At 45.4% G+C, this 27,359-nt stretch overlaps 2 long non-coding RNA genes and 5 other non-coding genes across 7 annotated transcripts; 1 reads left to right on the top strand and 6 right to left on the bottom strand.

Annotated features, from left to right (window-relative positions):
• Nucleotides 1-14,870: 14,870 nt before the first annotated feature.
• LOC143765996 (uncharacterized) lies at nucleotides 14,871-19,067 on the bottom strand. Its single transcript, XR_013213495.1, has 7 exons — nucleotides 18,967-19,067; nucleotides 18,135-18,182; nucleotides 15,984-16,054; nucleotides 15,715-15,759; nucleotides 15,430-15,480; nucleotides 15,206-15,266; nucleotides 14,871-15,020 (listed from the first exon to the last, which is right to left on the bottom strand). It is a non-coding gene; the product is annotated as an uncharacterized LOC143765996 (long non-coding RNA).
• On the bottom strand, nucleotides 15,081-15,171 carry LOC143770878 (small nucleolar SNORD12/SNORD106). Its single transcript, XR_013214785.1, has one exon. It is a non-coding gene; the product is annotated as a small nucleolar SNORD12/SNORD106 (small nucleolar RNA).
• LOC143770875 (small nucleolar SNORD12/SNORD106) lies at nucleotides 15,565-15,656 on the bottom strand. Its single transcript, XR_013214782.1, has one exon. It is a non-coding gene; the product is annotated as a small nucleolar SNORD12/SNORD106 (small nucleolar RNA).
• Nucleotides 15,849-15,941, bottom strand: LOC143770877 (small nucleolar SNORD12/SNORD106). Its single transcript, XR_013214784.1, has one exon. It is a non-coding gene; the product is annotated as a small nucleolar SNORD12/SNORD106 (small nucleolar RNA).
• Nucleotides 17,985-18,076, bottom strand: LOC143770874 (small nucleolar SNORD12/SNORD106). The gene has a single exon (XR_013214781.1). It is a non-coding gene; the product is annotated as a small nucleolar SNORD12/SNORD106 (small nucleolar RNA).
• On the bottom strand, nucleotides 18,276-18,365 carry LOC143770873 (small nucleolar SNORD12/SNORD106). The gene has a single exon (XR_013214780.1). It is a non-coding gene; the product is annotated as a small nucleolar SNORD12/SNORD106 (small nucleolar RNA).
• An 81-nt stretch (nucleotides 19,068-19,148) lies between the features above and the next one.
• On the top strand, nucleotides 19,149-21,072 carry LOC143769230 (uncharacterized). Its single transcript, XR_013214283.1, has 2 exons — nucleotides 19,149-19,273; nucleotides 19,988-21,072. It is a non-coding gene; the product is annotated as an uncharacterized LOC143769230 (long non-coding RNA).
• Nucleotides 21,073-27,359: the final 6,287 nt, after the last annotated feature.

The raw sequence follows: 27,359 nt of genomic DNA, 5'->3' as shown, positions 1-27,359 counted from the left end.
ATTGCCTGTGCAAATAAAACATCCACCTAATCGCACACCTATTCCACCTACCCTTGTCTTGACCCTGACTAAGGTCAGTGCATGGTAAGTAAAGCAGGAGGACGGTTCCATGTTTACAGAATATGGAACTAGTCAAATGTGGCTACTTCTCAAAGGTGACCATGAAATTCTTAAAAGGAGTCTGTATCCAAGCCATGAAGTACAAAGCAACTGACCAACTCCCCAGGGTGTCCTGCACACAAAACCAAAGCAAGCCAGTGAGGGGCAAGATAAGTAGAAAGACCAAGGGCTACTGATCATGCGGAAGAAAGAAGAGATGTCTGTGGTCTGAGAGAGTATACAAAAGGTATTAAGGTACCTTCACACTAAACGACTTTGCAGCGATAACGACAGCGATCCGTGACGTTGCAGCGTCCTGGATAGCGATATCGTTGTGTTTGACACGCAGCAGCGATCTGGATCCTGCTGTGATATCGCTGGTCGTTGCTGAAAGTTCAGAACTTTATTTGGTCGTCAGATCGGCGTGTATCGTGTTTGACAGCAAAAGCAACGATGTCAGCGATGTTTTACAATGGTAACCAGGGTAAATATCGGGTTACCAAGCGCAGGGCCGCGCTTAGTAACCCGATATTTACCCTGGTTACCATTGTAAAAGTAAAAAAAAAACAGTACATACTCACCCTCTGATGTCTGTCACGTCCCCCGGCGTCCGCGCTGCTGCTCAGAGCTTCCTGCACTGACTGTGTCAGTGCCGGCCGGAAAGCAAAGCACAGCGGTGACGTCACCGCTGTGCCCTGCTACTGCCGGCGCTTACAGGGAAGCGGATGCCGGGGGACGCGAATGTAAGTATGTAGTGTTTGTTTTTTTTACATTTACACTGGTAACCAGGGTAAACATCGGGTTCCTAAGCGCGGCCCTGCGCTTAGCAACCCGATGTTTACCCTGGTTACCCGGGGACTTCGGCATCATTGGTCGCTGGAGAGCTGTCTGTGTGACAGCTCTCCAGCGACCACACAGCGACGCTGCAGCGATCGGCATCGTTGTCGATATCGCTGCAGCGTCGCTTAGTGTGAAGGTACCTTTAATGGTCTCACACAAAGGTGATATGAGAGGGCTAGCATTTACACAGAAAATGAAGGGGTAGGGGCAGAATTAATGGTCACAGTGGAAGTGTCAGTGGTCAAGCAGGAAACCAGCTGAAGGTAGAGGATTTGAGACTAATAATAGGGAAGGGGGAATCGGTGGTTACACAGAGGGGCCCCAGTTGTCACACAGTCAAGTCTGAACTAATGGCGGCCAAAGAGCAGATATATACCGTAAGTTGTATTGTAAGTTGTTTCAAAGGAAACTAAGGGGCAGTTTTCACAGGTCACAAAAAGGATGGAGAAACAGAGCCCATAGTCACCTCAAGGGCCAGAGGTCACCTAGAGCAGGGGTGTCAAACTGCATTCCTCAAGGGCTGCAAACAGGTCATGTTTTCAGGATTTCCTTGTATTGCACAGGTGATCATTTAATCACCTGCACAGAATGATTCCAGCACCTTGTGCAATGAGAAGGAAATCTTGAAAAAACGCATGGTTTGAGGCCCTCGAGGAATGCAGTTTGACACCCCTGACCTAGAGGATGATGAGGTGGGGCCAACAGTCACAAAGTAGACAAGTGGTACCAAATTCCCTGAAGATCATCAGATTTCAGTTCTCGCAGCCGAGGTAACAAAAGATTTATTTTTTTACATAGCCATTCAAATTTTATTTTACATAATCTATATATAAAGAATATAAAAACTGCGAAGTGAGTCGTTACAATGTGTCGCCAACATGGCCGCAGACATATGTGGTGTTTTCTGTTTCCTTGTGAGGTGATGTTAAGAAATCGTTTAATGTCTGCAGTCACAATGCACACACAACGAAGACCAGATAGACGATATCCAATTGCTGCATTTTTCGTTGCATATCGAGGGCCTCAGGTGGAACTCGTGAATGGGGCCAAGACTTTAATCTACAATGTAGAAGCCTGCAGTGGAGAAGTCCTGTCCTGCCTCCCAGAGGAGCCACAACGTCCCAATGCACAGGGCTCCCCATGTCGCATTGATTTCAATAGTTCCAGTGAATCACGGGCATGTGTTTGGCCACTGACACGCGAGGCACCTTGGGGCATATGTTGTGGATGTACACAGCAGTAAGTGATAACATGTGAAGTCTGGCGTCACACCAGCAACTACAGAGTGGTTTTCTGACAACAATCGAGTGAATTTCATTTATTTAATGTGAAAAGTTCAATTTCTGGTTGTTTTTAAGTCCCATGATGTGTGGTCCTACATCCTCCGAAGAACGTGGACTCGTCCTTTGGACAGCAGAGCGGAGCTGGAAATGAGGAGACCCTTGTAGCCAATAACGTGGAGGGAGAGAGCGTCTCGTGACGGGACTGTTATCATCAATATATGCAATATGTGTCACACGTGTTCGCGTTGGTCAGACGTGTTCGGGGCTCTTCGGCTGCTCTGTTTTTTATTTCCTCTTTGTGGAGAATGGAATCCATGTCCTTGTAATGTTTAATAATGAATATTAAATCACAAATGTTGCTCAGTCTGATCATTACGAAAGGACTTGTTATTGTTCTCAGGGGTAGATTCCTAATGACAGCTCACTTTCTCCCCCTTGCTGCACCGTGACCAAGGTACATGATGCCAAGCATGCTCAATGTACTGTCGATGATGTAGATTAGATGGCTCACATTTTTCTCCTTTTATGCACTTCATGACACTGAGCATTCTCTCAACACTTACCCGTAGAAGATAAAGGTGTCCTCAAACTACACTTATATTGATGACCTATCCTACGATACATCATCCATATATTGGTGGGATCCAGCACCCCCTGGATATTGAAAATCAGCTCATCTTAAAATATTAGGAGCTGATCTGTAGTACCCGGGAGTGGCCAATAAAAAGTATGTTCGGATGGTGGTTTTCCGCTCCGTGCACCGTTTATGGTAACGGATGATCGGTTGGAGAGCCATAGTTGGTTCTCCACTGATCTGATATCCTTATCATCAGAGTAGGTAATCAATAACCCCTTAAAAATTCTAATATTTATTGATATGCATAAAAAAAAAAGAAACACAAATTACCAAAGGGTGACACCCCCAAATCATAAGCTGGCACAATGCAAAGCAAAAGTACCTTACTAAGCAATAGGTCAATCACTTGAGGGCCATTTATCCCTATGTATTAGACCCTAATTGATATATACCTGCCTACCCACAAAGGTTGTCGCCCTAGAGTTATAGTGACAGTGGCACCCACGCTCCTCATCGACTAACCCTAGGATACCCTTATAAATGGTTTAATATGATTAAGGACCATATAACTAATAATAGTGCAGGCGGGTACATAGGGCTAAACACAAAAAAGGTGCTTAACCATATGACGCTATTGTCATTGCCTCAACACGTTTCTCCATCAAAAGGTTCCTCAGGAGGTTGATAATAATGAGATCTCGATTGGGTAGCATGCCCAGCATGGTCGACCGTTGTTGCTATCACTCTAAGGTGCAAACCTGCAGGGGTAGGTATGTATACAGTGCCTACAAGTAGTATTCAACCCCCTGCAGATTTAGCAGGTTTACACATTTGGAATTAACTTGGCATTGTGACATTTGGACTGTAGATCAGCCTGGAAGTGTGAAATGCACTGCAGCAAAAAAGAATGTTATTTCTTTGATTATTTTTTTTTTTAAATTGGGAAAAGTTTTTTCAGAGGTTCAGTTATTATTCAACCCCTCAACCCACCAGAATTCTGTTTGGTTCCCCTAAAGTATTAAGAAGTAGTTCAGGCACAAAGAACAATGAGCTTCACATGTTTGGATTAATTATCTTTTTTTCCAGCCTTTTCTGACTATTTAAGACCCTCCCCAAACTTGTGAACAGCACTCAAACATGGTCAACATGGGAAAGACAAAGGAGCATTCCAAGGCCATCAGAGACAAGATCGTGGAGGGTCACAAGGCTGGCAAGGGGTACAAAACCCTTTCCAAGGAGTTGGGCCTACCTGTCTCCACTGTTGGGAGCATCATCCGGAAGTGGAAGGCTTATGGAACTACTGTTAGCCTTCCACGGCCTGGACAGCCTTTGAAAGTTTCCTCCCGTGCCGAGGCCAGGCTTGTCCGAAGAGTCAAGGCTAACCCAAGGACAACAAGGAAGGAGCTCCGGGAAGATCTCATGGCAGTGGGGACATTGGTTTCAGTCAATACCATAAGTAACGTACTCCACCGCAATGGTCTCCGTTCCAGACGAGCCCGTAAGGTACCTTTACTTTCAAAGCGTCATGTCAAGGCTCGTCTACAGTTTGCTCATGATCACTTGGAGGACTCTGAGACTGACTGGTTCAAGGTTCTCTGGTCTGATGAGACCAAGATCGAGATCTTTGGTGCCAACCACACACGTGACGTTTGGAGACTGGATGGCACTGCATACGACCCCAAGAATACCATCCCTACAGTCAAGCATGGTGGTGGCAGCATCATGCTGTGGGGCTGTTTCTCAGCCAAGGGGCCTGGCCATCTGGTCCGCATCCATGGGAAGATGGATAGCACGGCCTACCTGGAGATTTTGGCCAAGAACCTCCGCTCCTCCATCAAGGATCTTAAGATGGGTCGTCATTTCATCTTCCAACAAGACAACGACCCAAAGCACACAGCCAAGAAAACCAAGGCCTGGTTCAAGAGGCAAAAATCAAGGTGTTGCAGTGGCCTAGTCAGTCTCCTGACCTTAACCCAATTGAAAACGTGTGGAAGGAGCTCAAGATTAAAGTCCACATGAGACACCCAAAGAACCTAGATAACTTGGAGAAGATCTGCATGGAGGAGTGGGCCAAGATAACTCCAGAGACCTGTGCCGGCCTGATCAGGTCTTATAAAAGACGATTATTAGCTGTAATTGCAAACAAAGGTTATTCCACAAAATATTAAACCTGGGGGTTGAAGAATAATTGACCCACACTTTTATGTTTAAAATTTATAAAAATTTAACTGAGCAACAAAACTTTTTGGTTTGTAAGATTTATGCATCTGTTAATAAATCCTGCTCTTGTTTGAAGGCTCTAACTTATTTGCATCTTATTAAACCTGCTAAATCTGCAGGGGGTTGAATACTACTTGTAGGCACTGTATATCAATTGGGGTCTAATAAATAGGGATATAGGTAGCCCCCTGGTGATCAACCTGTTTTTTAGCCAGACACTTTTGATTTGTATTATGCCAGCTCATCTTGATTTGGGGGTATCCCACTTTGGTAATTTGTTTGTGCATTTTTTTGTGATAAGTCATTAATATAATTGTAGTGGAGAACCCCTTTTCAGTGAATTGCTTTTAAAGGGATTCTGTCACAAAACACAATTTAAGCTAGACACATAGTCATGCGTGGCACTTGACCCCTTTACAAAACCTACCTTTACTGTATAAATGTGTCCCTCTATTGTGCAAAATTTGGTACAGGAACCTTTGTTTGCAATTACAGAGGTCACACGTTTCCTGCAGTTCTTGACCAAGTTTGCACATACTGCAGCAGGGATTTTGGCCCACTCCTCCATACAGATCTTCTCCAGATCTTTCAGATTTCAGGGCTGTCGCTGGGCAATATCGAGTTTCAGCTCCCTCCAAAGATTTTCTATTGGGTTCAGGTCTGGAGACGGGCTAGACCACTCCAGGACCTTGAAATGCTTTTTACAGAGCCACTCCTTAGTTGCCCTGCCTGTTTTTTGGGTCATTGTCATGCTGAAAGACTTAGACAGGACCTATCTTCAATGCTCTGAGGGAAGGAGGGTGTAGGCCAAAGTCTCGTGATACATGACTCCATCCATCCTCCTTTCAATACAGTGCAGTCATCCTATCCCCTTTGCAGAAAAGCACCTCCAAAGTATGATTTTTCCTCCACCATGCTTCACGGTTGCAGCAGTATTCTTGGCATTGTACTCATCCTTCTTCCTCCAAACACAGCAAGTGGGGTTGATACCAAAAAGTTCTATTTTGGTCTCATCTCACCACATGACTTTCTCTCATGCCTCCTCTGGATCATCAAGATGGTCATTGGCAAACTGCACATGGGCCTGTGGTCCCAGCTCTCTTCAGGTCATTGGCCAGGTCCTCCTGTGTATGTCTGGGCTGATTCCTGACCTTTCTCAGAATCATCCTTACCCCACGAGGCAAGATCTTGCCTGGAACCCCAGACTGAGGAAGACTGAAAGTCATCTTGTGTTTCTTCCATTTTCTAATACTTGCGCCAACAGTTGTTGCCTTCTCACCAAGCCGCTTGCTTATTGCCCTGTAGCTCATCCCAGCCTTGTGTAGATATACAACATTGTCCCTAGACAGCTCTTTGGTCTTGGCCATGGTGGAGAGTTTGGGTTGTGATTGAGTGTGGACAGATGTCTTTTATACAGGTAACGAGTTCAAACAGGTGCAATTAATACAGGTAATGAGTAGTGATGAGCGAATATACTCGTTACTCGAGATTTCTCGAGCACGCTCGGGTGTCCTATTTTTTAGTGCTCGGAGATTTAGTTTTCATCGCCGCAGCTGAACGATTTACATCTGTTAGCCAGCATAAGTACATGTGGGGGTTGCCTGGTTGCTAGGGAATCCCCACATGTACTTATGCTGGCTAACAGATGTAAATCATTAAGCTGAGGTGAGGTAAACTAAATCTCCGAGCACTAAAAAAATACTCTGAGGTCACCCAAGCGTGCTCAGGAAATCTCGAGTAACGAGTATATTCACTCATCACTAGTAATGAGTGGAGAGCAGGAGGGCTTTGTAAAGAAAAACTAAGGTTATGTTTCCACGTGCTGGAATGGCTGCGCATTAGACGCAGCGGATACCCCGCTGTCCAAAGCCCTGCCCCCTTTTGTACGCGCGGTGATTCTGCCTGTGTTCATTGAACGCAGGCGGAATCACCGCATCCTATACATAGGACCGTGATATTTATCTTGCGCACATGCTGTTCAGGTGAGCGACCAACCCTCCGACTCACCTGTTGCCCCCGATGTAACACAGGGAGCTCCTCTTGCTTTTTATTTCTCCTAGTTCAAACAGGAGATCCTATTGGGAGAAATTATATTATGGGGTGGTAGCTGCGAATCACAGGTCTTCAGAAGAGATCATCAAGGGAAAGAAAATGTCTACTCTTCCTCAGATACAAAGGACGTGTGCATATGTGGCTGGAACACCTGGTATCTTCTGGCGCAGTATCCAAGTTGTCACCAGTCATGATCATCTCCACCTTCGAATGGAAGTGCAGGGACTTATTTCACTTTTCCCCTGCCATCCCTCAATGTTTCTGGTACCTTCTGGTAATAAGTTACTGCGGTTCACCAGATCCATCATAGTTTTTACCTAGCCTCAGGGCCGAGGAGCCTAAAACGCATTTCATATTAACCTGTAACTTATGAGCATACAAAACTGAACATGGAGGACAATTACAGACCGAGTGGCGTAGTATGGGGTTTAACGCGAGATGGACCTCAGGACAAATCACTGCTGACATAGCGGTGAACTGAGACCTTTTATTCATTAATACCTGTGTGGAACTTCTTCTCAATTCACCATCTCACTTCTCACAGTGGATTAACATGTGGCCCCTGGTAATGTGATTACAGACAGAAAATAATGAAGAGGAAGTTGCACGATGGCTGTTTCCACATGAACATCGCAGTCACATCTTTACTGACTCTGTCCAGATGCAAGGAAACTGAATTATCCTCAGGGCAAAGGGACTGATCATGTCCAGCCATCAAGGAACATTTAACAGAAGTTTCATCCAGAGAGAAGACCTAGTGGTCACCATAACACATTGAAGACCACTGCCAACAACCCAGAGTCATTCCAGTTATATAAAGTTGTCTATAATTACTGAATACCCCCAAATCAAAGATGACAATTCCGACAATGGTGACCTCCCGTCTCTTTTAGTCACTGATGACCCCTGCTGTTTCCATGACTAGGGACATAGCTTGACCACTCAATCAGCACTGATCAGCATCAGTCCTTGTGAACGTTCACTTCAAGATACAATTACAAGACATTTGGGGGGATATTGTCTTGTGTAAGATTAACCTCAGGGTCTCAGGCAGCTTCCATCTTTGATAAGTCACTAGTGACATGAACCATCACCTTTAGAAATTGAAATCTGTGAGAAGCCTGATGTGTATTGGCCATTACTTTTCCCGCAGTGGTCCCTGGTAATGTGATTCTGGATAGAATATAATGAGGAGTTATACGATGACCATTTCCAGATGAGCGTCGCAGTCACATCATCTCTGCTGACTCTGTCCAGATGTAGGAAAACCTGATTAACTTCATGACAAATAGTTGATGACGTCCGGGCATCAAGAAACATTTCACAGAAGATTCCTCCAGAGAGAAGACCAAATGGCCACTATATCACATATATGACCATTAGCCCTCAACCCAATATTATTACAGTTATATCAGGTTGCCCTAACACTGCTGTTTCTCCCCTCCAACCCAGCCTATCACTGATAGAATGGCTGATTGCCCATCTGTTCCAAATACTGGTCACAATGGTCATCTACTATCACTGGTGATACCACTGACCTTCCCGTCAACGGTGACTATGGAGACCTCATCCATTCCAATCACTTGAACACTGCTGCCCCCCAACAACCCCATCATTAATTAAGATGGTGATCCTTACATACTCTCTAATCACTGGTGACAATGGATTCCCCCATTCATTCCAATGACTGGTTAAACTGCTGACCTCTCAACCCCACCTTCATTAATGAAAATAGTGACAATTCCATACCTTCCAATCACTGGTGAGCCCACTGACCTTCCCATCCAATTACTGGTAAAAATAGTGATCCTCCCAAACTCTGCTAACACACCTGTCCCCTCCCCCCTGTAGTAACAACAGTTAACTCTATCACCCATCACCAGTGACAATGGCAACCCTTCCATCCTTTCGAATCACTAGTGACAATGCTGATCCCACTGCACATCCTGAGCGCTGATGACAATGGTGACTCCCTTCATCCACATCACTAGTGAAAATAGTTACCCACCTTAAGGGCTCATACTCATCTACGTTTCAAACGGACAAGTGCAATCTGATAAAAAAAAATCGGATTGCACTCTAATGTTAGTCAATGATTATGTGTTCATCTGCAATTTTTTTCTCAGCTCGGATCGGACTGAGAAAAAAATTGCAGCATGCTACGAGTGGCCGCGTATATTGGATGAGACTCACCAATGCAAGTCAGTGCGAGGAAAAACGTTGTCCGGCACACAGACCATGCGTGTGCAGTGAGATTTTTACGTACCCATCTAATAGGAAACCCAACATTTCATCAGCCGAGTACAGTAAATTTACAGCGTGTACTGTCAGAATAGAAGCGATGTATTTTGAATTTAAAAAAAATGGCATGGAGTTCCAAATATTATTCTTTACCAGCTGAGGAAAAGCCGACAGCTGGAGGCTGATGTTTATAGTGTGGAAATGGGGTAATAAACATGGAGCTTCCCATGCTATTAATATCAGCTCCGAGCTGTCAACTAAACCTTTACTAACAAGGGGTGACCCATCAAAAAGATTATGTGGAGTTCCTCCTATAATTAATAACCAGCAAAGGCTAGGCAGACACATGTGGGCTGACATTAATGGAAGGGGCCATGGAAATTGTCTCCCTCCCAGACTAAGGACAGCTGCTCCAGAAATGGTGCATTTATTAGATGCGTCAATTCTGATGTTTAGCCTTCAATCCTTAAACTTGCCCTGGTGCGGTGGAAAGTGGGGTTATAGTTTTGGGCTTGATGTCAGCTGACATCAAGCCCTTGGAGTTAGTAATGGAGAGGTGTCTATAAGACACCCCCATTACTAACCCCATAGTCAAATGTAATAACGACACAAACCAAGTAAAGTCATTTAATTTAAATAAAAACTCCCCCCCTTTTATTTTACCTATTTATTAATGTAAAATTAAAAATAATAAAACACAGCATTCCTTACTTGTCAGCCGATAATCCATTTGTCCGTGAAGAGCCCAACTGAGCTACATCTGGACGTATTGCTGTGCTGTGGCATGATGCTACCACTCAGCCCTGCATCCAGGAGACACTGAGCTGTGTGTGCGAATGCAGTTTCAGTACGAAGCAATGACGTCAGTAAGGTGACTGGACTTCATAGATAAACTCTGATCACCTCAATGACGTTACTGCACGGTGTGTGGAAAAAAGGGCAAGTGTGAAGAGCTGAGGCTAAGCGCTAGTACTGGCGCATTTAATGGATGCACAATTTCTGGGGCGGCTGAGGGATAATGTTCTGACCCTGGGAGGGAGCCAATATCCATGGCCCCTTCCTAGGCTATTAATATCAGCCTGCTGCTGCCTAAACTTTGCTGGGTATTAATAATAGGGGGGACCCCCATGTCATTTTTGGGGGGGAGGTTAACCCCTTTTTAATAACCAGTAAAGGCTAAGTAGACAGATGGGAACTAATATTAATAGCCTGGGAAGCTACTGTTTATTACCCCCTTCCCAGACTATAAACATCAGCCCCCAGAGGTCAGCTTTCCCTCAGCTGGTTACGAAAAATAAGGGGAACCCCATGCCATTTTATTTTAAATGTATAGAAAGCTACAAAAGCACTGCACTGATTATATATCTCAATGACATATATATGTTTCTATCTGTATATAAGATTGTTTTATTAGTAAACTAGCTTGAAATGACAGAATTACTGTATGTAAAAGCTGATGTTAAAAACGATTTGCATACAGATTGCATACGCATGTTATCCGGATGCTAGGTGAGAAAAATCGCATTGTACTTGACACATCCTACTTTTCAGGAACAAAATTGATTTTATTCACACTGATGAGTGTGAGCCCAAACTCTGATACTACGGCCGGAGACACACTGGTGCGAGATACGGCAGAGTCTCGCTGGTTAAAAGCAAGCTGTGGCACCTGCACTCCGGAGCGGAGCGTGCAGCTGCATAGCAATATATGGAGCTGCACGCTCCGCTCCGGAGTGCCGATGCCACAGCTTGCTTTTAACCAGCGAGACTCGGCCGTATCTCGCACCAGTGTGTCTCCGGCCTACTACTGATCCTCGTACACTCCCATCATTGGCGACAATGGTTATCTCTATCAACTATTACTGGTGACAATGGTACCTTCCTATCCCTTCTAATCACTGATGATGCCACTGACTCCATGTGATCACTCGAATATAAAAAAAAGGGGAATTAAACAAAAAAAACAAGCCCTCTGATTATCATCGGTAACACAGCTGCGTTTGTGATTTGTGCAGAAGAGATGCTTCCCCCTTCGCTCCCCAAGATGGCCATATATAACAAACCACATAAGTGTTTATATATTGTGTGCAGGACGAAGCTTCTACATGTTAATATTTACAGCAAAGATATACATGACGCCACCACACGACGCCCCCAATCCATGCCTCCAAACACAAAAACTAAAATCTATGACAATCCTGACGGATCTCCCTATAACACATACATCATCTCAGTCTAATCTTTCACACAATGTATCACCCCTGTCAGACGTTAGCTCAATCTAATTTTTATGTATAGTATTAGTAACACAGTGTTCCGATCTTTATTTAATAATTATAGGAATAGATGATGCAGAGAATGTTGGGGATCTCTTCCCATTATGCAGGTTCTTCTCTATGACTTCACCATTTTTCCATGAAAGGTGTGGGGCCCCTGTGTTCCTTCTTACTAGAGTTCAGTTTCGTGTGGTTACGGTGACATGCAGGCAGTGTCTCTGGAGGGAGAAGTGGTAGTATCATACCATGGACTGCTCCTTTAATCTGCGCTCTAAGAGGATTTCCTAAATGTGACATATGTGGCCTAAATGAATCTTCTCATAAGTAACGTATCATGAGACAGATGGGGCACAGCTGTGCAGGAAGCGCTCCGTGCCTCTCCATAACATTGTACACCACAGTACTGTAACCTTAGTTCTGGGCCTATTGGACATTATATTATGAGCAGAGGCCCTATACCACACTTGCTTGGGGGTGAAGCATGACATTTCTGTAGAGAATGCATCTGAAGTGCAGATTTTGAGGCAGCGCTCGTTACTAAGAGTTGAGGGAGTTTAGTCGGGTCCCCACTTATTCAGCAAGCTATAGCGCTTACAGAATAAGCTGCAGAGGGAACCCGGATACATGGAGCGTGCCGGCTGATCGGCGCCGCAGCTGCATGTATCGTGGCTGTGTCACTGTCACAGCACATGCATGGACAGCCTGTGTGTCGGGCTTTCCACTCATGTGTTGTCAGTGACACAGCCATGATACATGCAGCACCAATCAGCCAGCACTGTATCCAGGTTCCCTCTGCAGCTTATTCGGTAAGCGCTATAGATTGCCGAATAAGCGAGGACCGAAGAAATTCGCTCAACTCTACTCGTTACTAGTGTTTGCCTAGGGTGCTCATGTACGCACCAAGTATCGCAGGTGCTCGAATGACATGTTCGAGTGCCTGCATGTTTCATGGTAAGACCACGACAAAACATGAAGGGATTACCAGTGTTTGTCAGGTAGAATCCACAAAATATGAGGGATTAACAGCCGCAAAACATGCAGCCATGGGGACTTAACAGTGTCATTCGAGCACCCACGCTACTCAGTGGATACCCAAGCACCCTAGGCAAACTCGAGAGAAACGAGCACTTGCACTCATCACTACTTATTAGAGGCCTTCAGCTGTAACTACTTTGTAATAATCCACTTTGGATATTGGGGAGTGCAACCTCTGCACCCATTGTAATCTCAGCATCCTGTATAAAAATGAGAGGGCGCTCACGTAATAGTTGGACAAGACTGGTAAGTACAAACTGGTTGATAAAGTAATAGCAGGTTCACAGAACTGTGAAGATTGGTACAATTGAAAATATTTGTGCTGTGTAGAGTGCAAGGGAATCAGTCTGTTTGCTTCTAGTGCTGTTTTTAGAGCCGAGCTTGGTTCTGGTGCTGTATTTATGTACAGAACTTGGTTGTAGTGATATGTTAAACAAACATGGACCAGCAAACCAGTTAGTATAGAATATGTAGGTGAATATTCACACTATAGCCATTAACAAATATACCTTAGAATAAAAACAATAAATGTAAATTATGGTAATACATGTACATAATAAAATATCAAGTACCATATGTTAATACAATAAAGAGTAAAAGCCATTCCACTGTGACCGGGTGTACACAAATCAGGATGGTCCCTAATTCTAGTAATTCACCTTATGTGATAGCAGGCCTCAAAATAGACCGGGGCTGAGCAGGACCTGAGTGTTTTACACGTCATTGAAAGTAAACATTTAGACCTCAACCTAGGTACTACCGGTCCTCGCATACTAAGCCTCTGTATCTTGTAGCTCTATTTTTCTGTGCAGACGACATCAATTTAACAGCGGGAAGAAACAAGCTTTAGGCTATGTTGACACTTTGCATTTCTGTTTTTTTTTTTGCAGTTTTATGCAAATTACAAGCTGCTTATTACAGTACCAGCAAGAGTTTTGAGAAATCATGCACATGCTTTTTTTTTCCAGAATTGAAAAACTGCATTTTTGAAATCTGTAACATGTCAACTGCATTTCTGCAAATAAAACATACTGTAGACAAAGCACACACGTGATTCCACAACCAAGAAACGCTGCAAAAAAAAAAAATGCAACGAAAACGTAGAAAAACAAATGAACAGTGTTAATACAAAGAACAGATTTTGGCTGTGCAGAACCAGCCTGAGTCCTTTGACACTAGATTCTGCCACCAGATCGTTGGTTCCAACGTGACTTATGCCCAAACCCCCCGCAAAACTGAATTCGGGTGTATGCAGAGCGTACGTGCGCTCTGTTCATCATTCTCGGGAGTGTACGCCTACTGGAGGCAGATACTTACACTCCAATGTAGTAGACTATGTCTTTAGTCCCCAGTAGACGCACACGTTGACTCCTTCAGCACCATTATAGCCTATGACCCAATCAGCGCATACACCTGAATTTCGTTTTGCGGTATGGTCAGACGCATACCCTGAATGGACCATTGAACGGGTACCAAAAAAGGAGTGTGAAAGCATGCTCAGGGTCAGATTGCAGCGTTTTCTGCGGTATGTAAAACTTTTTTTTTTACATTTTCTGGGATTTTCCACTTGACATTGCATTGTAACAAATTTCTGGAGTAGGGGGGTTCAGTTAGGATAAACCGACTCACAGGTCCAACGATGGCTAAATTGGGCTGCATGCACATACTGCAGCTGTAAACAGCAACAGTTCTCCCAGTTTCTTGCAGTAAAAAGGATGTTTCATCCACAAAACCAAGCGGCAGAATTGGCTGAAGAACTATGTGTTCCTACAAGATTCATTCAGTTTTATTAATTTCCTATACTGTCAGGAGTACCACCAACTGAAAGGACAAAGGGAAGAGGCTGTATTTGGTTTCTTTTGACTGTATAATTGATAGTCGTCAGCAGGTGTCGCTCTATCCATCTTGTGTAGCCTGAGCTGCACAGCACATCAGCTCTAATACACAGGTGCTAGGGAAAAGTACGGAGGCAGCACCCCCTGCAGGCAGCTTGAGGATGTCCATGCACATTGGATAACAAATAGGAAAGTACGGACTAAGCATCAAATCTACAAAATAGTACCCAGCGTACGTCACGTTACCCAAATGACTGTACCCCAGTAATACAAGTGCTTTACTTGTGCAATACCTGTAAACTAATACACCAAGTGCGACATGGAAAACATTACTGAAAATATTGTAAAAAGTTTCCCTGACAACATGCAGAGGACGGGCCGGGGACCCACAGACAGATACTGAGGCAAGTACTAAGCATAAATTATTTATTATTTCACATCACATCACAGCAGAGGGCGCCTGTACCCAGATATTTTGATGGCGGAGTGTAAGAAAACCTCTGCTCGGTCACCGGCCTCCAGCAGATCTGCAGCGTCTCCTCTCCCCTCAGTTGGCACACACCTGTAAGACAAGCCATCAGATATCAAACATGTCCATCTGCCGCCCACCCACCCCGCGCTGCTCTGCGTATCAGACACAACTGGCTTAAATATCTGCAGTCACCATGATCGATCTGCTGGGGAAAAAAGCTTCAGTCATCACCTACGACAGGCAGCGCTGCACGTTCCCCTGCATCGATGACCTACCCTGATCCTCCATCACTGCGGACAGCACCACGTCTACAACTCTGCCCATCACTGCGCGGACCTGCAGAGCAAGACACCATGAGCATCACATGACACCAGCCCACCGCATGCACACCTCCCCCCCAAGAGTTGTCAGACAACACTGGCGACAAATTAACATGGCTGATCTGATAGGGGGTTCTGCCATTACATTCACTACAAATCCCAGCAGCCTCAGAACTCACCTCCTCATGTCCAGAAAACTGAGCCTGACCTCTCCAAACGAGATGCCATGCCTGTGGATAAACCGGAAACAAGACGGTTACATTAGGTGTCACTATCCACCTATACACATTGTGGGGGGCAGCAATAACTGACAGGGCAATGTATCAGACAAGACTGGCTAATAAGAGTCACAAGTCACCAGGGTCGATCTGATGGGGAAAAAAGTTCTGTCATCACATACATCAGCCTTTATCTGTGTCACTACAACTCCCAGCACACCCAAAATAGTGAAATCCAGCACTTACCAGCTCAGATCTCCGACCACAGCCGTCGAGGAGAAGACGCCATCACTGCGAATAAATCAGAAAAGAGAGTGACCACAGGGATATCTGTACATGTATACACTGCGGGGCGGCCATGACAGGCAAACATGGGGGAGGGCGATGTATCAGACAAGACTGGCTAATTAAGAGTCACTGGTCACCAGGGTCGATCTGATGGGGAAAAAAGTTCTGTCATCAAGTACATCAGCCCAGAGGACAACCAACCCAACCATCCCATAAAAGCGTCTCACCATTCATGGTCCCTCGTGCAGGTCAGAGGGGAAGTAAACTCCACAGGTCACAATCCATTTTTCATATTATCCTATGAAGATGGGAAAATTTACACATGTCAGAATTCAGAGACCGGATTACAACAAAGGTCTTCGGACCGAAACATTGCCGTAGGAGGCAGAATAAATATGTGAGCTGCTTTTCACTATCTGTGGCGCTGTCCTTTTCTTCAGTTCGGATTAGGATTACAACCACTAGCAGCTACTGATCAGCAGTGTCCAGCACAATGAAACCACTGACCACCAGTGAGACATGGGTCAACGAGGGAAGAAATTACCGCATATCATCACTTAAGTGAATCATTGTGTCATAGGAAGCGCTACATTTCCCATCTCTGCCGTCAGGAAATGGAAACATTTACAGATGCCACCCGCCAATCTAGAACGGTGCCCAGCTACAGGTGGGATTAGGCTGGCACTTGTCAAATACAGTCATAAGATGGTACTGACCGCTGCAGCTACACATGGCTCTACCCTCACAGCGATGAGCCGTTCTCCTGGACAGTTACACCTTAAGCTTTGCACCAGAGACAGCGTTGTCTACAGCTGGATCACATAATGCTTCTGATAGTCCTGCTCACACAGCTGAGGGGTTGTTACAATGTGCAGACACTGCTGTGAGCTAAAGGCAAAAACAGGTCGCTCCTATTCAGATTGCTACAACATATCCGTACATGCAGTATTAAAGCCGGGGCTACACAGACACCAGAATCATGGCACTTCTGAAGTTTTGTTTTGTTTTTTATAGCAAATTCACAGTATAAATTATATTTGTCGCACATTATCTGTGAATGTCTCCAGCACTGTGCAGCCCTAATGTAGTCTTCAGCCTCAGCTGTGAGAACATCGAAAGGAATATTCAGGCTAAAAGGTTTTCATTTACTGACAGCAAGCAGAGATCTTAAAAATTAATGAAGAGCGTAGAGGGCTAGCACTCGACTGTTGTGAACGTGACAGTGCCAGTGAACGGAGCCAAAGTTCCATCAATCATGAAGTCATAATCACTGCACTCTTACTATAGAAAATGTTTCTTTTGAGTGAAAAATATTTATTGGAACAGTGCTGTGGTGGAGCGATAAACAAAACGTTTTGGCCAACCTGTGGCCTTGATCACATTATCGCCTTATGCAGTGCTGTCTTTAGATAGATCTACGGTGTCGCTGAGGCTGAAGACCAGACAGAAAAACCACAGTCCAATCGATTTTATATTGCTAGAGCCAGATATTTAGCAAAAAAATTGCCGTTGTAGTATAGGGCTGAACCATAAATATGGGTATAGCTGCCAGGGTATAAGATCAACAAAAGCCAGCCAGGAGATCCTGGTAGCCGGATACAGCGTTGGTGGCCAAGTGGGAATGGCTGACACAACCGTGTCAAAGCGCAGGAACAGGCTCTGTTCCTGCGCTTTGACACGGTTGTGTGTCAGCTATTCCCACTTGGCCACCAACGCTGTATCCGGCTACCAGGATCTCCGCCACCAATGTGAGCTAAATTTGTGCATACCCACTCCCCTCTGGCTATTGAAAAACTGAAGTAGTATCATAGGCTGGCTTTTGTTGATCCTATACCCTGGCAGCTATACCCATATTTATGGTTCAGCCCTATACTACAACGGCAATTTTTTTGCTACATATCTGGCTCTAGCAATATAAAATCGATTGGACTGTGGTTTTTCTGTCTGGTCTATAGCCTCAGCGACACCGTAGATCTATCTAAAGACAGCACTGCATAAGGCGATAATGTGATCAAGGCCACAGGTTGGCCAAAACGTTTTGTTTATCGCTCCACCACAGCACTGTTCCAATAAATATTTTTCACTCAAAAGAAATATTTTCTATAGTACGAGTGCAAAGTGATTATATGACTTCATTACAAATTAATGAGGCATTATAATCTATGAACATTTCAGATCTGGGGAAACCCCAAAGCAGCGGCCATGATGGGCGGCCACACACTGGGGAGGCCGATGTATCAGACAAGACTGGCTAATAAGCGTCACAAGTCACCAGGGTCGATCTGATGGGGAAAAAAGTTCTGTCATCACGTACATCAGCCTTTATCTGTGGCACTACAGCTCCCAGCAGACCCAGAAAAGTGAAATCCAGCACTTACCACTAGCTCAGATCTCTGACTGCGGCCTCCGAGGAGAAGACGCCATCACTGCGGATAAATCAGACAAGAGAGTGACCACAGGGATATCTGTACATTTATACACTGCGGGCGGCCATAACAGGCAAACATGGGGGAGGGGAGGCCGATGTATCAGACAAGACTGGCTAATAAGTCACTGGTCACCAGGGTCGATCTGATGGGGAAAAAAGTTCTGTCATCAAGTACATCAGCCCAGAGGACGACGACCTCATCATCTCCCAGAAGGGCCCTTAGGCTACGTTCACATTTGCGTTGTGTGCCGCAGCGTCGTCGCCGCACCAAAACGCATGCGTCGTGCGGCCCTATCTTTAACATTGGGGCCGCATGGCGCCGCATGTACATGCGTTGTCATGCGTTTTGGTGCGTCGTACGCCGCATGCGGCGTTAGGGCGCACCTGTCAGGGCGCGGCAAACGCAACATGTTGCATTTTTTTTGCGGCGCCGACTTTTTAAAAAACACATGCGTCGTGTTTGCGTCGCTTTTGCGTCGTCGATGCGCCTTTTTTCCCATTGATTTGCATTGACAACGCAGACGACGCAAGTACTTGCGTCGTGGTGCGTTGTACGACGCATGCGTTTTCCAAAAAAATTGCAAAAATTGTCTAGACTTTGGGGGGGCGCATGCGGCGCAAAACGCTGCGTTTTTTGTTCATAACGCAACTGCGAACTGTGAACGTAGCCTTAGCAAGAACATGATGGGAGTATTACTCACATGCCACTACCAAAAGGAAACCGAGCAGCCAAGAGTACAACAAGCTAGGACACATTGAACCGGAGCGGTCACAGAACTCACCTGAGCCGTGCGGAAGAGCACATGTTCATACAGCGTGTCTCGCAGGACAAAGAGGCCGACGGAAGCTACGCAGGGACTTTATAACCCCCGGCCGATAGCACGCATGCGTAGTGTGTGGAAACACTTTCTGCGCAAGCGTGTTTCAAGCGAGACATTTGTGCATGCGCAGTACAAATTTCAGCAAACTCCGCCCTGAAGTCAAACCTCCGCCCTGTATAGCAGTGCGGCAGCGTACAGACTAGGAGCGGGGGTCGCCGCTTCATTCCAGTGTCCCTGTTACAATTTCGCCTCCTGCTGGCTGAGATATGTTAGTGTGACGCCTTTGTTCTCTGTTATCAGCCATGTTTTGCATTATTGCTTTTTCTTTGCACAGTGCAGTTAGGGGAGGCAGATGGTGTCCAGCCCCAACCAGGAGGAGGATGTAATCCAAGTCACTGGTCACCACTGCGTCCATACGCCATAGTAGCAGGAGTAGAAGCCCCCCATCCTCTCCGGCTTCCTGCAGTCACATCTGGGCTAGTGTGGCCGCCTGAGCGAGGCCTGAGGCGCTGTAGATCACTTCTGTTCCTCCCAGATAGAACATTTAGGGTGTGATCCCCAGTGGGGACAGTAATAATAACCTCTAAAGCATTGGAGAATACTTAAAAATTACCTCAAAAAGATGTCGCTAACTACAGTGTTAAATCCCTGAGTGCCCCTGAGTTTCCCACTGGTTTCCATTTTGGGCTGTGCCGCTCGGTTGCAAAGATCTTCCCATTTCTGTCACCTGGAGCGCAGCATGGGAAATCTCTGTCGTCATCCTGTGCGTTTCTCGGGGGCGTGAGCTTCCTCCCCCCCCCAGAGTCTGCAAATCACAGTCAGCATCTTCTGAGACAGGATGACTACAGAGATTTCCCATGCTGCGCTCCAGTAGAAACAAACATGAACAGCTCTGCACTGGAGCGACACGGGGAAAAATGGAGGAGAGCTCAGGGATTTTTTTTTACAAGGTATTTGACTGCCATTTTTTTTTTTTTTACAGGTCCTCTGCAAGTGAGCATGAGAAAGGCTATCCATTCCCTCCATGGAGCCAGCGCACCACTGTGGCTTCGATGGAGTCGCTGAAGACATTAAAGTGAGGCGTACATTATTAACATCAAACTCTTAGGGTACGTGCACATGTTCTAACTGTGTGCGAACCCAGGGAGGTTTTCAGAAGGAGGGCGCTGCAGGAGCCCAGTGCTGAGGAGTTGGAGTCAGGGAGGTATGGAGTACCGACTCCACAGCCCTGCAGGATACCCCAGCGGTTTTTGTCCTCAAGTGTCTTTTTGGTCATTTTTAGCCGCTGGTGGAAGTCGCTGGAAGAATGGTCACACTCCAGTGCCCCAATAGAAGGAGCTGGCACATGCCCTTTGACATATTTCTCCTACGCCCTCCATACTCGTGCACGCTCAGCGTGTCTGTAATGGGAAGCAAGCAGTCAGCTGTGGCCAGACACCATTGTGCTCCCCAGACTTCTCTGATGGCTGTCATCTTCCCTGAAAACCAGAGGATTGAGTGTCTTCATCTAAAAACCCAGATACACATTAGAGGAACATTGCCAACCATCTGGGGTCTTACCAAATCGCCCTCCCAGACTGGCTGCTCAATTGCAGCTCAGTATTTCTCGGAAACGCCCCGGGATTTCAGAACATAGTTTATCAGCTTAAAGGGAATTTTTGCCCTATAAGCTGCGGCCACCGGCATCAGGGGCTTATCTACAGTATTCTGTAATGCTGTAGATAAGCCCCCGATGTTACCTGAAAGATGAGAATAACAGGTTATATTATACTCACCCAGGGGCGGTCCGGGTCCATGGCGTAAAGCACTGCAGTGCGCAGGCCCCGGGCCTCTCTGACCTTTCCCAGGGCCTGCGCACTGCAGTACTTTGCTCTGCCCTCAAATGGGCAAAGTACGCCGGAGCCGCGTCAGGAAGCAAAAAAGAGGACGTCATCACATGAAGATGGGAGGCGCCAGACCAGGTGTACTTTTGATAAGACATTTATGTGACACCAAACTTGTATTTTTACATTTCTGCATTTTGAATTTGGGGGAAAAAGGGTAGACCGAATTAAAAAGATATACATATTTTTTTACTTTGTTGGTCCCCTTTAGGGGAGTGGTCTGTTTGCACTATATACAGAAATGCCATAGTCAGTGTCTCTCATGAGGCACAGCTTATGGCTCTGCACCACAGAATTAACATGATTGGCATGGGTGCCTTCAATCGGCCAAGCGGCTGTCATAGCAAACAATTTGCTCCCCGCGAGCGCTTTACTAAGGGGGCTAAAGGGCACTGGATCACGCAATTAAATCCTGCTGTTGGGGATGACAGCAACATTTAAGAGGTTAACAGGTAGCGCCAATCGCTGCTGTTAAAGGCAGATGCCAGTTATGTAACATAGTGACATCTGACCTGTGTGGAGCAGGTTCAGCTCCTGAGCCCGCTACAAATACCAGGACATGCTCCATGATGTAATCATACATTAAGAAGGTAAAGATCCAGCCGGGAATTTTAGGGAGAGACCTGATGAAACTGGTGTGGCCCCTGGCTGGCTTCTCCCTTGATCGCTCCAGGTGATTGATAGGTCTCTTGTAGTGATAAGCGAATGTGCTGGGATAAGGCGTTATCCGAGTATGCTCGTGTGCTAACCAAGGCACTGGTGCCAACAGAGTGTTTTCGGTGTGCTTGAAAACTATGTTTGAGTCCCTGTGGCTGTATGTCTTGCGGCTGTTCGACAGCGTCAACACATGCAGGGACTGCCTGTTTGTTATGCAATCCCTGCATGTGTTGCGGTGGACAGTCCGCTGGTCCTGCAGAAATCATCTGAGATGAATATGTATCACCTTTTCATCTGTCTGAATGAGGCAGTTCAACGCAGCAAAAAAACTTGTAATCACGATCAGTGTACAGCTAGCCACACCCAGTAAAGCCATCCAAACCCGCTAGTTTCAGACAGACCGGCCTTCTACACTGTGTTACAAATTATGCAAATTGGACTTAAGTGTCACAAAGATTTAATTATTTTGTTTTTCAAATAAACTCGGGGATGGTATTGTGTCTCAGAGCTCAATGGATCACTGAAATAAATCTTAAACACAAGGATCCTGCGTTTTCCCATAGACTTGTATTAGCGACGAATTGTGACGGATGGCCATTCGTTGTGCACTGGATCCGTCAGAAAATAGGGGTCCGTCGTGCGGAGAAAACGTTCAGAGGAATCTTTTTTCTGCACGTTGGAAAATCAGTCAGCGACGCATCCTGCGTTGCCCGTCATCGGCTATAATGGAAGCCTATGGGCACAGGATCTGTCGCTGACCGTCACACACAGGAATCAGCGACGTATCACGTTTTTCCCCTCTGAGCATGCCCGGAAGGATTTTCAAATCCGGGAAAAAAAAAATCACTCTTTCTCTCTCTCTCTCTACTTAAAGGGAATCTATCACCCCCAAAATCGAGGGTGAGATAAGCCCACCGGCATCAGGGGCTTGTCTACAGCATTCTGTAATGCTGTATATAAGCCCCCGATGTATCCTAAAAGATGAGAAAAAGCTTAGATTATACTCACCCAGGCGCGTTCCCGCTGCTGGTTCGGTCCAGCGCCTCCTATCTTCATCAGATGACGTCCTCTTCTTGTCTTCAGGCTTCAGCTCCTGCGTACTTTGCCCTGTTGAGGGCAGAGCAAAGTACTGCAGTGCGCAGGCGTCGGGCCACTCTGACCTTTCCCGGCGCCTGCGCACTGCAGTACTTTGCTCTGCCCTCAACAGGACAAAGTACGCCTGCGCCGGAGCCTGAAGACAAGAAGAGGATGTCATCTGATGAAAATAGGACGCGCCGGACCGGACCAGCAGCGGGAACGCCCCTGGGTGAGTATATTATAACCTCTTTTTCTCATCTTTTAGGATACATCGGGGGATTATCTACAGCATTACAGAATGCTCTAGATAAGCCCCTGATGCCGCTGGGCTTACCTCACCCTCGATTTTGGAGGTGACAGATTCCCTTTAACCCCTTCACCCCCAAGGGTGGTTTGCACGTTAATGACCGGGCCAATTTTTACAATTCTGACCACTGTCCCTTTATGAGGTTATAACTCTGGAACGCTTCAACGGATCTTGGCGATTCTGACAATGTTTTCTCGTGACATATTGTACTTCATGATAGTGGTAAAATTTCTTCGATATAACTTGCGTTTATTTGTGAAAAAAACGAATATTTGGCGAAAATTTCGCAATTTTCCAACTTTGAATTTTTATGCCCTTAAATCACAGACATATGTCACACAAAATACTTAAGTAACATTTCCCACATGTCTACTTTACATCAGCACAATTTTGGAACCAAAATTTTTTTTTTGTGACGGAGTTATAAGGGTTAAAAGTTGACCAGCAATTTCTCATTTTTACAACACCATTTTTTTTTAGGGACCACATCTCATTTGAAGTCATTTTGAGGGGTCTATATGATAGAAAATACCCAAGTGTGACACCATTCTAAAAACTGCACCCCTCAAGGTACTCAAAACCACTTTCAAGAAGTTTATTAACCCTTTAGGTGTTTCACAGGAATTTTTGGAATGTTTAAATAAAAATGAACATTTAACTTTTTTTCACACAAAATTTATTTCAGCTCCAATTTGTTTTATTTTACCAAGGGTAACAGGAGAAAATAGACCCCAAAATTTGTTGTACAATTTGTCCTGAGTACGCTGATACTCCATATGTGGGGGTAAACCACTGTTTGGGCGCATGGCAGAGCTCGGAAGGAAAGGAGCGCCATTTGACTTTTCAATGCAAAATTGACTGGAATTGAGATGGGACACCATGTTGCATTTGGAGAGCCGCTGATGTGCCTAAACATTGAAACCCCCCACAAGTGACACCATTTTGGAAAGTAGACCCCTTAAGGAACTTATCTAGATGTGTGTTGAGCACTTTGACCCAACAAGTGCTTCACAGAAGTTTATAATGCAGAGCCGTAAAAGTAAAAAATCATATTTTTTCACAAAAATGATCTTTTCGCCCCCAATTTTTTATTTTCCCAAGGGTAAGAGAAGAAATTAGACCACAAAAGTTGTTGTGCAATTTGTCCTGAGTACGACGATACCCCATATGTGGGGGTAAACCACTGTTTGGGCGCATAGCAGAGCTCGGAAGGGAAGGAGCGCTATTTTACTTTTCAATGCAAAATTGACTGGAATTAAGATGGGGTGCCATGTTGCGTTTGGAGAGCCCCTGATGTGCCTAAACATTAAAAACCCCCACAAGTGACACCATTTTGGAAAGTAGACCCCCTAAGGAACTTATCTAGATGTGTTTTGAGAGCTTTGAACCCCCAAGTGTTTCACTACAGTTTATAACGCAGAGCCGTGAAAATAAAAATTCTTTTTTTTTTTCTTCACAAAAATGATTTTTTAGCCCCCAGTTTTGTATTTTCACAAGGGTATCAGGATAAATTGGACCCCACAAGTTGTTGTCCAATTTGTCCTGAGTATGCTGATACCCCATATGTGAGGGGGAACCACTGTTTGGGCGCATGACAGAGCTCGGAAGGGAGATTTAAATGGATTGGTCTGCAGGCGTCACGTTGCATTTGCAGAGCCCCTGATGTACCCAAACAGTACAAACCCCCCACAAGTGACCCCATATCGGAAACTAGACCCCCCAAGGAACTTATCTAGATGTGTTGTGAGAACTTTGAACCCCCAAGTGTTTCACTACAGTTTACAACGCAGAGCCGTGAAAATAAAAAATCTTTTTTTTCCCACAAAACTTATTTTTTGGCCCCCAGTTTTGTATTTTCCCAAGGGTAGCAGGAGAAATTGGACCCCAAAAGATGATGTCCAACTTGTCCTGAGTACGCTGATACCCCATATGTTGGGGTAAACCCCTGTTTGGGCACACGGGAGAGCTCTGAAGGGAAGGAGCACTATTTTCCTTTTTCAACGCAGAATTGGCTGGAATTCAGATCGGATGCCATGTCCCGTTTGGAGAGCCCCTGATGTGCCTAAACAGTGGAAACCCCCCAATTATAACTGAAACCCTAATCCAAACACACCCCTAATCCCAACAGTAACCCTAACCACTCCTCTAACCCAGACACACCCAACCCTATTCCCAACCGTAAATGTAATCCAAACCCTAACCCTATCTTTAGCCCCAACCCTAACTGTAGCCCCAACCCTAACCCTAGCAATAACCCTAGCCCTATCACTAGCCCTAACACTAGCCGTAACACTAGCCCTAACCCTAGCCCTAGCCCCAACTCTAGCCCTAACCCTTGCCCTAACCCTTGCCCTAACCCTAGCCCTAACCCTAGTCCTAACTCTAGCCCTAACCCTAACCGAAAAATGGAAATAAATACATTTTTTTATTTTTTTATTTTTCCCAAACTAAGGGGGTGATGAAGGGGGGTTTGATTTACTTTTATAGCGGGTTTTTTAGCAGATTTTTATGATTGGCAGCCGTCACACATTGAAAGACGCTTTTCATTGCAAAAAATATTTTTTGCGTTACCACATTTTGAGAGCTGTAATTTTTCCATATTTGAGTCCACAGAGTCATGTGAGATCTTGTTTTTTGCGGGACAAGTTGACGTTTTTATTGGTAACATTTTTGGACACGTGGCATTTTTTGATCGCTTTTTATTCCGATTTTTGTGAGGCAGAGTGATCAAAAACCAGCTATTCATGAATTTCTTTTGGGGGAGGCGTTTATACCGTTCCGCGTTTGGTAAAATTGATAAAGCAGTTTTATTCGTCAAGTCAGTACGATTACAGCGATATCTCATTTATATCTTTTTTATGTTTTGGCGCTTTTATACGATAAAAGCTATTTTATAGAAAAAATAATTATTTTGGTATCGCTTTATTCTCAGGACTATAACTTTTTTATTTTTTTGCTGATGATGCTGTATTGCGGCTCGTTTTTTGCGGGACAAGATGACGTTTTCAGCGGTACCATGGTTATTTATATGCGTCTTTTTGATCGCGTGTTATTCCACTTTTTGTTCAGCGGTATGATAAAGCGTTTTTTGCCTCGTTTTTTTTTTTTCTTACGGTGTTTACTGAAGGGGTTAACTAGTGGGGCAGTATTATAGGTTGGGTCGTTACGGACGCGGCGATACTAAATGTGTACTTTTATTGTTTTTTTTATTTTATTTAGCTAAAGAAATGTATTTATGGGAATAATATATATTTTTTTTCTTTATTTAGGATATTTTTTTTATTTTTTTTTTACACACATGTGGGGAATTTTTTTTTTACTTTTTTACTTTGTCCGAGGGGGGGACATTACAGATCATTGATCTGACAGTGTGCACAGCACTCTGTCAGATCGACGATCTGCTGTGCAGGGCTGCAGGCTTACCAAGTGTCTGCTCTGAGCAGGCACTCGGTAAGCCACCTCCCTCCCTGCAGGACCCGGATGCCGCGGCCATCTTGGATCCGGGACCTGCGGCGAGGAGGGAGGTAGGAGACCCTCGGAGCAACGCGATCACATCGCGTTGCTCTGGGGGTCTCAGGGAAGCCCGCAGGGAGCCCCCTCCCTGCGCGATGCTTCCCTATACCGCCGGGGGTTAATGTGCCGGGGGCGGTCCGTGACCGCTCCTGGCACATAGTGCCGGATGTCAGCTGCGATATGCAGCTGACACCCGGCCGCGATCGGCCGCGCTCCCCCCGTGAGCGCGGCCGATCGCGTATGACGTACTATCCCGTCGGTGGTCATACGGGCCCACCCCACCTCGACGGGATAGTACGTCTGATGTCAGGAAGGGGTTAATAATGATCCACATTATTAAGCAGCCCACAAGTTTCAAGCAATATGGGAAATAAGAAGGATCTCTCTGCTGCTGAAAAGCGTTATAGTGTAATGCCTTGGACAAGGTATGAAAACTTTAGATATTTAACAAAAACTTTAGTGTGATCATCATACTGTGAAGAGATTTGTGACACACAGAGCACAGACAGTTCATGCAGATAAAGGCATAATGAGGAAGGTTTCTGCCAGACAAATTCATTGGATTAAGAGAGCAGCTGCTAAAATACCATTACAAAGCAGCAAAGTTAATTGAAGCTGCTGGTGCCTCTGGAGTCCCTCGAACCTCAAGGTGTAGGATCCTTCAAAGGCTTGCTGTGGTGCATAAACCTACTATTCGGCCACCCCTAAACAGTGTTCACAAGCAGAAACGGTTGCAGTGGGCCCAGACATACAGGAAGACTATGTTTCAAACAGTCTTGTTTACTGATGAGTGTCGAGCAACCCTGGATGGTCCAGATGGATGGAGTAGTGGATGGCCACCATGTCCCAACAAGGCTGCGACGTCAGCAAGGAGGTGGAGGAGTCATGTTTTGGGACGGAATCATGGGAAAACAGCT

This window comes from Ranitomeya variabilis, chromosome 4, assembly GCF_051348905.1.
Source record: "Ranitomeya variabilis isolate aRanVar5 chromosome 4, aRanVar5.hap1, whole genome shotgun sequence".
Lineage (NCBI taxonomy): Eukaryota > Metazoa > Chordata > Amphibia > Anura > Dendrobatidae > Ranitomeya > Ranitomeya variabilis.
This window is presented reverse-complemented; position numbering and strand designations above follow the sequence as displayed.